Source organism: Molossus molossus, unplaced genomic scaffold (assembly GCF_014108415.1).
Source record: "Molossus molossus isolate mMolMol1 unplaced genomic scaffold, mMolMol1.p scaffold_m16_p_15, whole genome shotgun sequence".
Lineage (NCBI taxonomy): Eukaryota > Metazoa > Chordata > Mammalia > Chiroptera > Molossidae > Molossus > Molossus molossus.
In genome coordinates this window covers 68,274,075-68,286,814 of record NW_023425350.1, presented here as the reverse complement: position 1 = coordinate 68,286,814, position 12,740 = coordinate 68,274,075, and the positions used below count along the sequence as shown (strand labels likewise).

At 53.5% G+C, this 12,740-nt stretch overlaps 1 pseudogene; it reads left to right on the top strand.

The window, feature by feature from the left end:
• The first annotated feature begins 1,626 nt into the window (after window positions 1–1,626).
• Window positions 1,627–12,740, top strand: part of LOC118630584 — a 30,246-nt pseudogene continuing 19,132 nt past the window's right edge.

The window sequence follows — 12,740 nt, the reverse complement described above, 5'->3', positions numbered from 1 at the left end:
CAGTGCCTTTGTGATGATGCTCCCACTACTACCACGATCACTACAGTCACCACCACCATCACCATCACCACCAGTGCCTTTGTGATGATGCTCCCACTACTACCACGATCACTACAGTCACCACCACCATCACCATCACCACCAGTGCCTTTGTGATGATGCTCCCACTACTACCACGATCACTAGTCACCATCACCATCACCATCACCACCAGTGCCTTTGTGATGATGCTCCCACTACCACCACGATCACTACAGTCACCACCACCATCACCATCACCACCAGTGCCTTTGTGATGATGCTCCCACTACCACCATGATCACTACAGTCACCACCACCATCACCATCACCACCACCACCAGTGCCTTTGTGATGATGCTCCCACTACTACCACGATCACTACAGTCACCACCACCATCACCATCACCACCAGTGCCTTTGTGATGATGCTCCCACTACTACCACGATCACTACAGTCACCACCACCATCACCATCACCACCAGTGCCTTTGTGATGATGCTCCCACTACTACCACGATCACTAGTCACCATCACCATCACCATCACCACCAGTGCCTTTGTGATGATGCTACCACTACTACCACGATCACTACAGTCACCACCACCATCACCATCACCACCAGTGCCTTTGTGATGATGCCCCCACTACTACCACGATCACTACAGTCACCACCACCATCACCATCACCACCAGTGCCTTTGTGATGATGCTCCCACTACCACCACGATCACTACAGTCACCACCACCATCACCATCACCACCAGTGCCTTTGTGATGATGCTCCCACTACCACCACGATCACTACAGTCACCACCACCATCACCATCACCACCAGTGCCTTTGTGATGATGCTCCCACTACCACCACGATCACTACAGTCACCACCACCATCACCATCACCACCAGTGCCTTTGTGATGATGCTCCCACTACTACCACGATCACTACAGTCACCACCACCATCACCATCACCACCAGTGCCTTTGTGATGATGCTCCCACTACTACCACGATCACTACAGTCACCACCACCATCACCATCACCACCAGTGCCTTTGTGATGATGCTCCCACTACTACCACGATCACTAGTCACCATCACCATCACCATCACCACCAGTGCCTTTGTGATGATGCTCCCACTGCCACCACGATCACTACAGTCACCACCACCATCACCATCACCACCAGTGCCTTCGTGATGATGCTCCCACTACCACCACGATCACTACAGTCACCACCACCATCACCATCACCACCACCACCAGTGCCTTTGTGATGATGCCCCCACTACTACCACGATCACTACAGTCACCACCACCACCACCACCATCACCATCACCACCAGTGCCTTTGTGATGATGCTCCCACTACTACCATGATCACTACAGTCACCACCACCATCACCATCACCACCACCACCAGTGCCTTTGTGATGATGCTCCCACTACTACCATGATCACTACAGTCACCACCACCATCACCATCACCACCACCACCAGTGCCTTCGTGATGATGCTCCCACTACTACCATGATCACTAGTCACCACCACCATCACCATCACCACCACCACCAGTGCCTTTGTGATGATGCTCCCACTACTACCATGATCACTACAGTCACCACCACCATCACCATCACCACCACCACCAGTGCCTTCGTGATGATGCTCCCACTACTACCATGATCACTAGTCACCACCACCATCACCATCACCACCACCACCAGTGCCTTTGTGATGATGCTCCCACTACTACCATGATCACTACAGTCACCACCACCATCACCATCACCACCACCACCAGTGCCTTTGTGATGATGCTCCCACTACTACCATGATCACTACAGTCACCACCACCATCACCATCACCACCACCACCAGTGCCTTTGTGATGATGCTCCCACTACTACCACGATCACTAGTCACCATCACCATCACCACCACCACCAGTGCCTTTGTGATGATGCTCCCACTACTACCACGATCACTACAGTCACCACCACCAGCATCACCAAGACTACCACCCCACCTCCTAACCCCTTGTACCACCACAGTTACAATTGTACCACAACTCCAATGATCACCACCACCACCTCCACCTCTACCATGAGCACAGCCACCACCACTGTCACCCTACCCCAACCACCATCTCCACCACCTCCGTTTACACCACTTCCACAGTGAACATCCCCGCCCCCGTTGCCATCACTACCACTTCCACTGCCACCTTCTCCAGCAACACTGTCATCACTCTCACGCACGTATGGACGAGACTTCATAGCAGAGGTTTTCAAATGGCACCTGTGCAACCCTCGCCCTCTGAGGAGCCCCTGAGGTGGAGGAGAAGTGGCTCCAAAGGCCACTGAGCAGAAGGGGCTCTGGGCCCACCCTGTGCCCCTCATGTGTCAGTCTGAGACACGCCCCTTGTTTGCTTTTCATACTGGAGTTTCTCATAAAATTCCACCTGAAGAAAGGGTCCCAGATCTTCAAACTGTCAAACCGTTGCACATAGTGCTCCATCATACCTTATCACTCTAATGAGTTTTTCCCGGGAGGCATTTATGAAAACTTAAATCAAAGGAGAAAGAGCATGACTCTATCATTAGAGAGCCGGGCTGCCTTGGGGGCGGGGGAGAGGCCACGCCGCCGCACTCTGGGCTGGCTCCAGAGAAGGACACTGAAGGGGGTGAGAGAGGAAGAGGAGTTGTGAAGGCAGCTGATGTTTTGGTTTCCAAGGTCTGTTCAGAATGCAGCGAGATAATCTAAGTTCAGGAAGCCCTGCTGGACAGGCCGCGAGGTTTTCCTGCAGGGCCCGTGGGATGACAAGCCTTCCCTTCCAGTCAGTGCCCAGCCACCCTGCTCCTGTGCCAGCGCCAAGCGGGCCTTTCTCAGAGGGTCTCTCTCCGCGCTCACTTCTGACACATCTTATCTTCGGGGTCAGTGGCGCGGGTCTTGTTTCTTTGGATATCAGTGTTGGAGAACCTTGCTGGGCATTGTCTCCCTTGACATTTTACTGACTGGGGGAAAAATGCGTACTGTCTTTAGATATGAAACACATCCTGTTTTGTTAAAATCCACACAGACCCAGGTCTGATGGCAATATCCTTCATTTGTGTACAACCATTGTGTCTTTGCACAGCTGTGTAGACATTAAACCGGGAGGCCAGGTTGACGTCTGTCACATTCCAGATGCTCACTGAAGTCTTTTTCTTTCTTTCTTTCTTTCTTTCTTTCTTTCTTTCTTTCTTTCTTTCTTTCTTTCTTTCTTTCTTCTCTCTCTCTCTCTCTCTCTCTCTCTCTCTCTCTCCTCCCTCCCTCCCACTTTTCCTTCCTTCCTTCCTTCCTTCCTTCCTTCCTTCCTTCCTTCCTTCCTTCCTTCCTTCCTTCCTTCCTTCCTTCCTTCCTTCCTTCCTTCCTTCCTCTCTTTCTCGCTCTCTGAGGAGCAACTAGGTGGGCATTGGGGTAGGGACGGGGAGTTTGAAGCTGGAGAGGGGTGCGTGAGGAGAGAACCAGGCTGCAAGGCCTACTTCTGGGGGGCGAGCTCATGTGCCCCCAGAACGAGCCGGTGGTGGCAGTGGGCACGGAGAGCCGGCTGAAAGGCAGAGGGGACTGGGGGAGGTGGGGACCCAGAGCACGTGACGCTCAGTGGAACAAAGCCACTCACATTTGCCATGGGAAAGTGAGAGCCCACTATTGCCAGATTTTCTGATTTGTTCCCCCCAAAGAAGCTAGAATTAGAATTTTTTAAATGCAAAAATGCTTTATTTTAAATGCTGACCGCTTAATACTTTAAAAAATTATAATGCCTTGCAAAGCAAAAAAGGCAGCCTCCAGATACTGGGTGTGCTCTTCTCCGTTCCTCCAACAAAGGACTCCAGTCTCCAGTGAAGGAAGAGGCCGGGATCTAGGGAGACACTGCTGGAGAGGATCCTCCCCGCCACCCTCGGCAATCTGTCAGGGCAGCACTGATCGGGTCCTGGCAGGGGGATATGCAGGCGGGATGTCCAAGGCCTTCCTCCGGGGTGGAGGGTGGTTTGTGGTCCTGGACGGAGAACTTGTAACTCTTTCCAAAGCTAATCGCCCCGCCCCAGTCACCTGTAAAATCAGAGAACTGAAGAGGGAGTGGGGATTTCAGAATGTGTGTGTGTGTGTGTTTAACACTCTTACAACTCAAAGCCCAGCCAAGAGAGGGGAAGGCAGCAGTCTGACTCTACCCCCCTCAGGCCTTGGGGTGGCTGATCAACCCCTCCCCCCTCAGGCCCTGGAGTGGCCCCTCAGACCCCTCCCCCCTCAGGCCTTGGAGGGGCTCCTCGGCCCCTCCCCCCTCAGGCCCTGGAGTGGCTCCTCGACCCCTCCCCCCTCAGGCCCTGGAGTGGCTCCTCGACCCCTCCCCCCTCAGGCCCTGGAGTGGCCCCTCAGACCCCTCCCCCCTCAGGCCTTGGAGGGGCTCCTCGGCCCCTCCCCCCTCAGGCCCTGGAGTGGCTCCTCGACCCCTCCCCCCTCAGGCCCTGGAGTGGCTCCTCAACCCCTGGCTAGGAGTCTATTTTCCCTCATGCTCCTCTAAGAGCCAAGCTTTTGGGTAAATAAATTTGGGCAGATGCCTCTCAAGGACTTGGCCAGAGGAGGTTGTACTGAAAAAGCAGAGTGGAGAATCTAGACCCGGAGGCGAACTGCCTCCAAAGGCGAGGCGAAGATGTCTGCTGAGTCGAACTCCCACTTCCACGAAGCAGAGGAATACAGCTAAAGACTCGGTCAGAGACCTGGTCTGGAAGGAGGCCTGGGTCCAGGTACTGCCTGGACGTCGCTCACTAGTGACAGATTGCACGCTCAGGCTTTCCGACGCTGATGGAAAACAAGACGGAATATGTTCTGCCCGCAGACAGGGCCCTGAGGCCGCTGGCTGTCTCTCTGGTCCCCCCTGCTGGGCACGTGGCCAAAGCAGCCACCACAGTGTTGGGAATAAACTTCAGTGGAACCAGGGGAGGGAGGCAGCCTCTGGAGAGAACTGTGTTGTCACAGGTGCCCTGATTGTCACCAGCGAAAGTGCACATCTGTGGAATTAAAATAGGAGCAAAGCATCTCTGCACAGCTGTAATAGGCTGAGGATGACAGCCTGGGAAACACTGAGTGGGTTCCCCGCTGAATCCTCATAATGACCCTCTGAGCAAATACCCCGACAGAGTTCACAGATGAAGGCCCAGAAGACAGGGCAGCAGAGGGGGGAGGGGTTCGAAGCCCTCTCCTGCCTGTGGCCCAGGCTGCTCCTAGGACGCCACCCCCTCTTGTCCTGCTAGCGTGGTAGCATTTGTGGCAGGCTCCTGGTGTTCCTGTCTTCATTCTGGCCCGCAGAAGCCTTGTTCCTCAGTGGGGAGAACAGACATGCAATGTGGCCAGGTGACTCTCCCGAGTGGCCGCCGGCCCACAGCTCCATGAGGCCTCTCCGGCCCCCTGGCCCTCCCTGCGAGTTCCAGGAGGGTCTACAGTTCCCTTCCGGGGCTGAGACCCAAAGGTGTTCCTGGTTTGTGCTGTCAGTTGTGCCTTCTCTGCAGATCCTGGCTTGACTCAGAAGCTGAATGTCAGGCCTGTGAACTATAACGATCTCCTGATTGCCCCAAGCTATGGACTGAATGTCTGTGTGCCTGCAAATCCACACTTTGGGGCCTGGACCCCCAGGCGATGGTATTAGGAGGCGTGGCCTCTGGGGTGACTGGGCCAGGAGAGTGGACCCTGGTGAGTGGAGTGAGTCCCTGTAAGAAGACACTGAGAGATGACCTCCCTCTCTCTGCCATGTGAGGACACATAGGAAGACACCACCTGCAGTCCAGGGAGGAACTGTCACCAGACACGGGGCCTTCGGGTACCTTGACCTGGGACTCCCAGCCCACAGAACTCTGAGAAGTCAGTGTTTGCACCCGTCTGTGATATTCTGTTATCGCAGCCCAAACGAACCAAGACAGCCTGTTCTTCATCCTGAAGGGGAGAAATGTAAAGCTAGTAGAAATGCTGTCCACTGGCCCTCTGGGACCTTGTCACTTCTACGAGCTGCAAGAGGCGGCCATGTGGGCAGTGTGGCTTCTGCAGGTGCCCAAACCCAGAGGAAGGAGAAGCAGGTGCGGGGTGAGAGGGCCTGGCTCCCCCTCGGGGCTCCTGGGAGCCGCAGGCTGGCTGGGAGGTCAGGGAAGAAGCAGTTCCACACAGGCCCGGGAGCGGCTGCCTGGGCAGGAGGCATCTGAGAAAGGGAATCAGAGGGAGCAGGCTGGGGGTTCAAGGCCTCAGCCCCACCTTGGGGCCTGGTGGGACATAACAATGGCCTTCAGGCAGCTGGTGTCTTCAGTTCAGAGCTGGTCGCAGTTCAAACATGAGGTGTTGCTCTCAGGCCCAAATCACATGTTTGCACTGCTGGAACTAAGCAAGACTTAGAAATGATCATCTTGCCCTGGCCGGTGGGGTTCAGTTGGCTGGGTGTCATCCAAAAGGTTGCTGGTTCCATTTCCGGTCAGGCCCGTGCAGGAGGCAGCCCACTGATGTTTCTCTCTCATTGATGTTTCTCTCTCTCTCTCTCTCCCTCTCCCTTCTTCTCTCTGAAAATCAATGAACTATTCTTTAAGAAAAAAAACAAAACAAAACGCTCATCTTGAGAGAGGTTTGTCCTTCCCCCTTCCATCTGTTCAGCCACCCTCCCCAGGTTGCAGGAGACAAGGTTTCGGTCCAGGGCTCTGTGAGGAAATTTCCCTCGTCGGCAGGAAGTGCAGGTGAGTCACATGTGCAGACGCAGTCTGAGTCTCCTGCTCTGCGACTGTCCTTGCAGAGTGCACGTCACAGTGGGAGAGCTCCAGAGGGGCCTCAGCATCTTTGTGTGGAGATGGGCTTTGGGGATCACCGCCTGCAGTTCCTTTATTTCATAGAAGAGGACAAGGACTGGCCGGACCGGGGCGCTGACCAAGGTCACAGTGAGTCATTGGGCAGAGGGGCCAAGGATTGGAGTCAGATCCTGACCGAAGTCACATTGAGCTCTGTCCTAGTTCTGGCCTCTCTGGAACTCGGCTCTCCTGTCTGCAACCTGGGAATTAAAAGGCCTCGACCTTACCCAGCTGGTGTGGCTCAGTGGACTGAAGGTCATCCTAAGGACTGAGAGGTCCCGGTTCGATTCCAGGTCAGAACACATGCCTGGGTTGTGGGCTCCATTTCCAACAGGAGGCATGCAGGAGGCAGCTGACTGATGTTTCTCTCTCACATCGAGGTTTCTCTCTCTCCCTCCCTCTCTCTAAAAAATCAGTAAATACATATAGGGGTAAAAAGGGGACTGACCTAGCACTGTGGTGAGGACCAAATAGGCAGAAGCGTGTTCAGTGCTTGGCAGACTGCTTGGAATATCAGGACTTCTTATTCTGCTATTACTTGTGATTTCAATGCCTTATTCATGTAGGCCACAAGTAACTCCTGTTTATAGGTTTATGGACCAATTAAACAACTATTTATTGGGTTCGTATGCACCCAGCAATTTGTCCAGAGGACAACTCAAAGGCTTTAGCCCGACCCTGGAACCGCAGTTCCCACCTGGAGGGGTGGTTGACGAGATGGCGGTGAGTGTGGCTGTGAGAGTCGAGGGGAGCACAGAGGAGCCCAGGGAAGAGGAGGTGCCAGGGCACGTGGCTGGGAAGGCGGGTCCTGGCAGCAGGAGGGCCAAGGAAGAAAGCCGAGCAGGAAGGGAGGAGGAACTTTGAGGTGGAGGGAGAGGCCCGGGATCTGAGGAGTGAGCAGCTTCACGGTCATCAGCCTGCGAACTTGACTCCGTCAACCTCACAAGGGCAAATATTGGTAGGAGAAAGCTGGGGCAGGGAAGAAGCTGGCAGAGACGTGGTAGGTGTCTTCCCATGCCATCGAGTCCAGATATGTCACGTTATCCCAAGGAAAGAAGGCAGGATGAGGCTTGACTTGAAGGCTTACACCCTGGATGGTCATCCAAGGGAATGAGGCCCCAGGAGCCTTTGGGGGGGGCTTTGTGCACTTGGGGCGAGAAGCCTGGTTCTACCCCTCACTCACCACGTGTGGCCCTGAGTAATCCCTTTGGCTCCACGGAGCCTCAGTTTTCTCATCTGTAAAGTGGGTCACTAAGGGCATGGGTTTTGTAGGGTGTTGACAGGACCAAAGTGGGAATACATGGAAATGGCGGAGGCTCATCCAGAATTCATGTCTAAAACTTGTTTGCTATTATGTTGGAGACTTCTGTCCTCCCATACTCAAAAAGGAAAATTATAGTCGCTTTTCTGCTGTGGAAAGAGAAGGGAGAGGGCCATTGTGAAACAATCTGGAACGTACACTTGCAATGTGGTTCGTTGCCGGAGGAACCTTCACTTTGCTGTTGTTGAGAAGATGGAGGGAACACTAGGGACATCGGGACTTTTATGTGCTGAGTTAGAAGAACAAGACAGAGAATCACAGGCCAGGTTTCAAAAGAAAAAAAAAAAAAACATCCTAATTAAAGCTACGTTTTCCCAACAGATGTGTGAAAATAACGCACAGTCTCCCATCACTGGCCTCTTGTTTAATGAAAGAAAGAGAGACTTGCTGTAGAGGGCCTGCCAGCCACGTCGACAATGAGTGGTCAGTGAGAGCTGGGGATCTCGGCCAGTGACCAAGGTTTCAACGTGAGAGCAGGCTTCTGTGTCTTGAATCGTCGTCACCAGCTTGAAGGTAATTCAAGAAACGATGACCCTGGCAGTGACATCAGGCTGTCACAGGGCTCAACAGATCCAGCGGCTCTGCCCGGCACACGGCAGATGATGGGTCTTCTGCAACATTTCACAGTGTTTTGTTGTTATTGATTTAGAGAGAGGAACAGAGATAAGAACATCAATGAGACAGAACATTGATTGGCTGCCTCCTACATGCCTCCCACTGGGGATTGGGCCCACAACCTGGGCATGTACCCTGGCTAGGGCTCGAACCAGTGACCTCTTGGTGCACAGCTCACCACTCAACCACTGAGCCACACCAGCCAGGCCACAATGTACCAGCTGAGCTCCTGCTTTAAGCCAGCTCTGAGAACTCCGTATTTTCAGAGTCAGTTGTTAGCTACTTTTTGAGTTTCTCATTGTGAATTTCAGCCTTCAGCCACTAGGTTATGCCCCAGGTACCAGCAGGAAGTGTCTGGGTGGAGCAAGGTGTGTGGTGGGTGTTACCGCATCAGAAGGCAGGGGTATGATCAAAGAGAAGCTGCTGAGGAAGAGAGGCGAAGAAACAGGATGTGATCCTTAAATCCAGGGGCACGTCCATGTCAACACAAGTTCTCAGACACCAGCCGGGTGTCCTACGGTCAGTCCAGTTCTGACATGACCCAGAATTAGCAGACCCACAGGCTCGAAGCTCAGTTCCACAAGACAGCCCGCCCTTTCAGACGCCAGTCAAGTCCCGGCCCCAGGCTGCTCACGCTTTGTCCAGGCTGCACGTGGGGCACCATCGCCCCTCCAGTGTCCATCATTCGTTAGAATGACTCACGTTGCTCAGGAAAGGGCTACATTTACAATCACTCTTTTATTATAATAAAAGATACAAATGAGCAGCCAGATGAAGAGATAACCAAGGCAGCAAATTCGGTAGCGGGGGAGGGGCAGGCGCAGAAGTTTCCATCCCAGTACCTCAATCCTGTCACCGCCAGGAAGCCGCCAGCCTCGTCGGTCCCGGTTTCGTCCAGGGTTTCAGTGCAGGCACGTGATCAAATCAGGGGCCACGTGATGGAACTCGACTCCAGCCCTCCCTGGAAGGGGGGCGGTGAGAAGGTTCCACCTCTCTGATCACTGCTGGGCAAGGCTCTGCCCTCTCCGAGCCTGGCGGTTGTTATCGGTGAAATGAGGCTGGATCCAGGACCTGCCTTTGAGGGCTGTCATCCAAATTCAACAGAAAAGGCTGGTAAAGGTTTGGCGTAGCCCTGGTTCGGAGGAGCTCAGAAAATGGCAGGATTTGGGGTTGTGTCATGAGGATGAAGGACAGCAGACCCCATGCTGGTGGCACATCTCCCGAACAGTTTTTTGTTTTTTAAATCCTCACCCGAGAATACTTTTCCATTTATCTTCAGATAGAGTGGGAGAGAGAGAGAAACATTGATTCGAGAGAGACACATCGATTGGTTGCCTCTCACACAACCCTGACAAGAGCCAGGGACCAAACCGCAACTGGGGTACGTGCCCTTGACTGGAATTGAACACGCGACCCTTCAGTTTGAGGGCCAACAATCTAATCGCTGAGCCAAACCGCCCAGGGCTCCTGAACAGTTAGTTCTTAAAGCTCAAAGAGGCACAGTCAGGACAAATAACTCGGTCCAAGGGACCCATATGTTTCCTTGCCTTTTTCAAAAGTGACAGGATTGTGTCACCTCAGTGGCAAGGTCGACCACGTGGTGGCAAATTCAAGTGGCTTGTGTTCCTGCCTTGTGTTTCTCCAACACAGCAGCCCCACCTAACCCACCTGCAACACACATGAAGTGGTTGCACTGTCAGGCCCTGTGCAGGGATGTGTTCCGAGAAGTGTGTCGTTAGGCAGTGTCACTGTCCGAACACCTCGACTGCGCTGGCACATTCAGATGGCGCAGCCTACCACACACCTGGGCTGCTTGGGGCAGCCTGTTGCTCTAGGCTACCAGCCCACACAGCATGTTACTGTGCTGGTTGCTGTACACAGTTGTAACACGGTGGTATTTGTGTTTCTGAACATATCTAAACATAGAAAGGTACAGTATAAATACATGTAAAAGATTAAAAAAACAATATACCCTTAACTGTAATAAGAGCAAGACTCTTGGGGGAGTGATTTATCTATAAAATTATAAATAAGCATTAATAGGCAGGGGGAAGCTCAGGCGTTGTTGTTTTTTGTTTTTGTTTTTTAAATAAATCTGGTCTTGCCCCAGCCAGTTTGGCTTAGAGGTTAGCGCATTGGCCCAAGAACCAGAGAGCCAGGGGTTAGAGTCTGGTCAAGGGCATGTAGCTCGGTTGCAGTTCAGTCCCCAGCTCTGGTAGGGGTCGTGCGGGAGGCAACCAGTCTATGTGTCTCTCTCATATCAGTCTTTCTCTCTCTCTCTTCCTTTCCCTCCCACTCTATCGGAAGATAAATGGGAAAAAAATATCCTCAGGTGAGGCTTTAAAAAAAAGGAAGAAATCTGGTCTTTAATAAAGTGTGCAAACCTCTGCACCAAATGAAGACCCTTGAGGGCTGAGGGCTGGAAGACTCTCCTGAGAGTCTTTTAGGGTCCCTGTTGACCCCCGTTGTTCTTCTCTCCTGGTGGGAAGCCGGGACATCTTTATGTCTGCAGCACATACGGATCAGATTTCGAAAAAGAAATTCAAAACTGTTCCCTCAGGATGCCTGATTTCTCTTTCTTTTCCTAAAAAGGGAAACTTTTGCTTACCAAAGGTTGAGGCAAACTAGCATCAAAGAAGAGCAAGCCACTTCAGAGAGAAACTCAAGGACAAAGGACAGCCAATGTGTGCTGAGGAGGAGGCGGAGCCGCCGGCGGAGGACCTGGCTGGGCAGGCTGCTCCCCCACCCAGCAGAGAGCGTCTGAGGTTATCACCGCGGCCATAACCTTGGGCAGCCTGTCCTTTCCATCCAGCTTAATAATGAGCTGCGCCTTTATTGACAAAGAGTCACTGAAACATGATTTTTGAACAGAAATAAATACCAGAGCACTGGTTTCCCTCTTTGGAGACCGTGGGCACAGTGGGTGGAGAAGGACTGGGGCAAGTTGGGGCAAGGCTGCTAGTAGCCAGAGCCCCAGGCAGGTACCTCCCTCCCAGCACAGAACTATCAGAAGCCACAGTTTCTGGCTCTACTGAACTAACTGAGGACTTCCAGCTTTAGTATTAGATCGGTGATTTGAAGTCTTTAAGAATATCTCTCCAAAAATAATCCCAGTCTTGCAGAAGCTGACCATGGTCATCTGCAGAGGCATCCTGGACACGGGGCCGTGTAGCCCTGAAGCCTGTGCGTCAAATCCCAGCCCCACTGCTGGTTAGCGAGGGGAACTTGGCAAGGTGCCTGCATTTTTGTACCTCAGTATTCTCATCTGTAAATTGGGGATGATGATGGTAAACAAGGTTTGTAAACAAGTTAATGATACATGTGGAGTGTGAAGAACACTGTCTGACTGGAGCGCACACGCCGCTGTGCCCGTGAGCTCTGTGCCCGTGAGCGCCGTGCCCGTGAGCTCCGTGCCCGTGAGCGCCGTGCCCGTGAGCTCTGTGCCCGTGAGCGCCTTGCCCGTGAGCGCCGTGCCCGTGAGCGCCTTGCTCATGAGCTCCATGCCCGTGAGCGCCTTGCTCATGAGCTCTGTGCCCGTGAGCCCCGTGCCCGTGAGCTCCGTGCCCGTGAGCGCCTTGCTCGTGAGCTCCGTGCCCGTGAGCGCCTTGCTCGTGAGCTCTGTGCCCGTGAGCTCTGTGCCCGTGAGCCCCGTGCCCGTGAGCTCCGTGCCCGTGAGCTCTGTGCCCGTGAGCGCCGTGCCCGTGAGCCCCGTGCCCGTGAGCTCTGTGCCTGTGAGCGCCGTGCCCTAGAATGCCATGCCCATGAGTACCGTGCCCATGAGTACCGTGCCCGTGAGTCCCGTGCGGGTTCCGAGATTAGCAGGACTGGGTCCTGGAGCTCAGTGCTGCACAATGCCTTCCAAAGCAGCCCAACGTTCCCTGTCATCTTCGGAGACATTTTTCAGTCAATTCCCTGTGTGCACA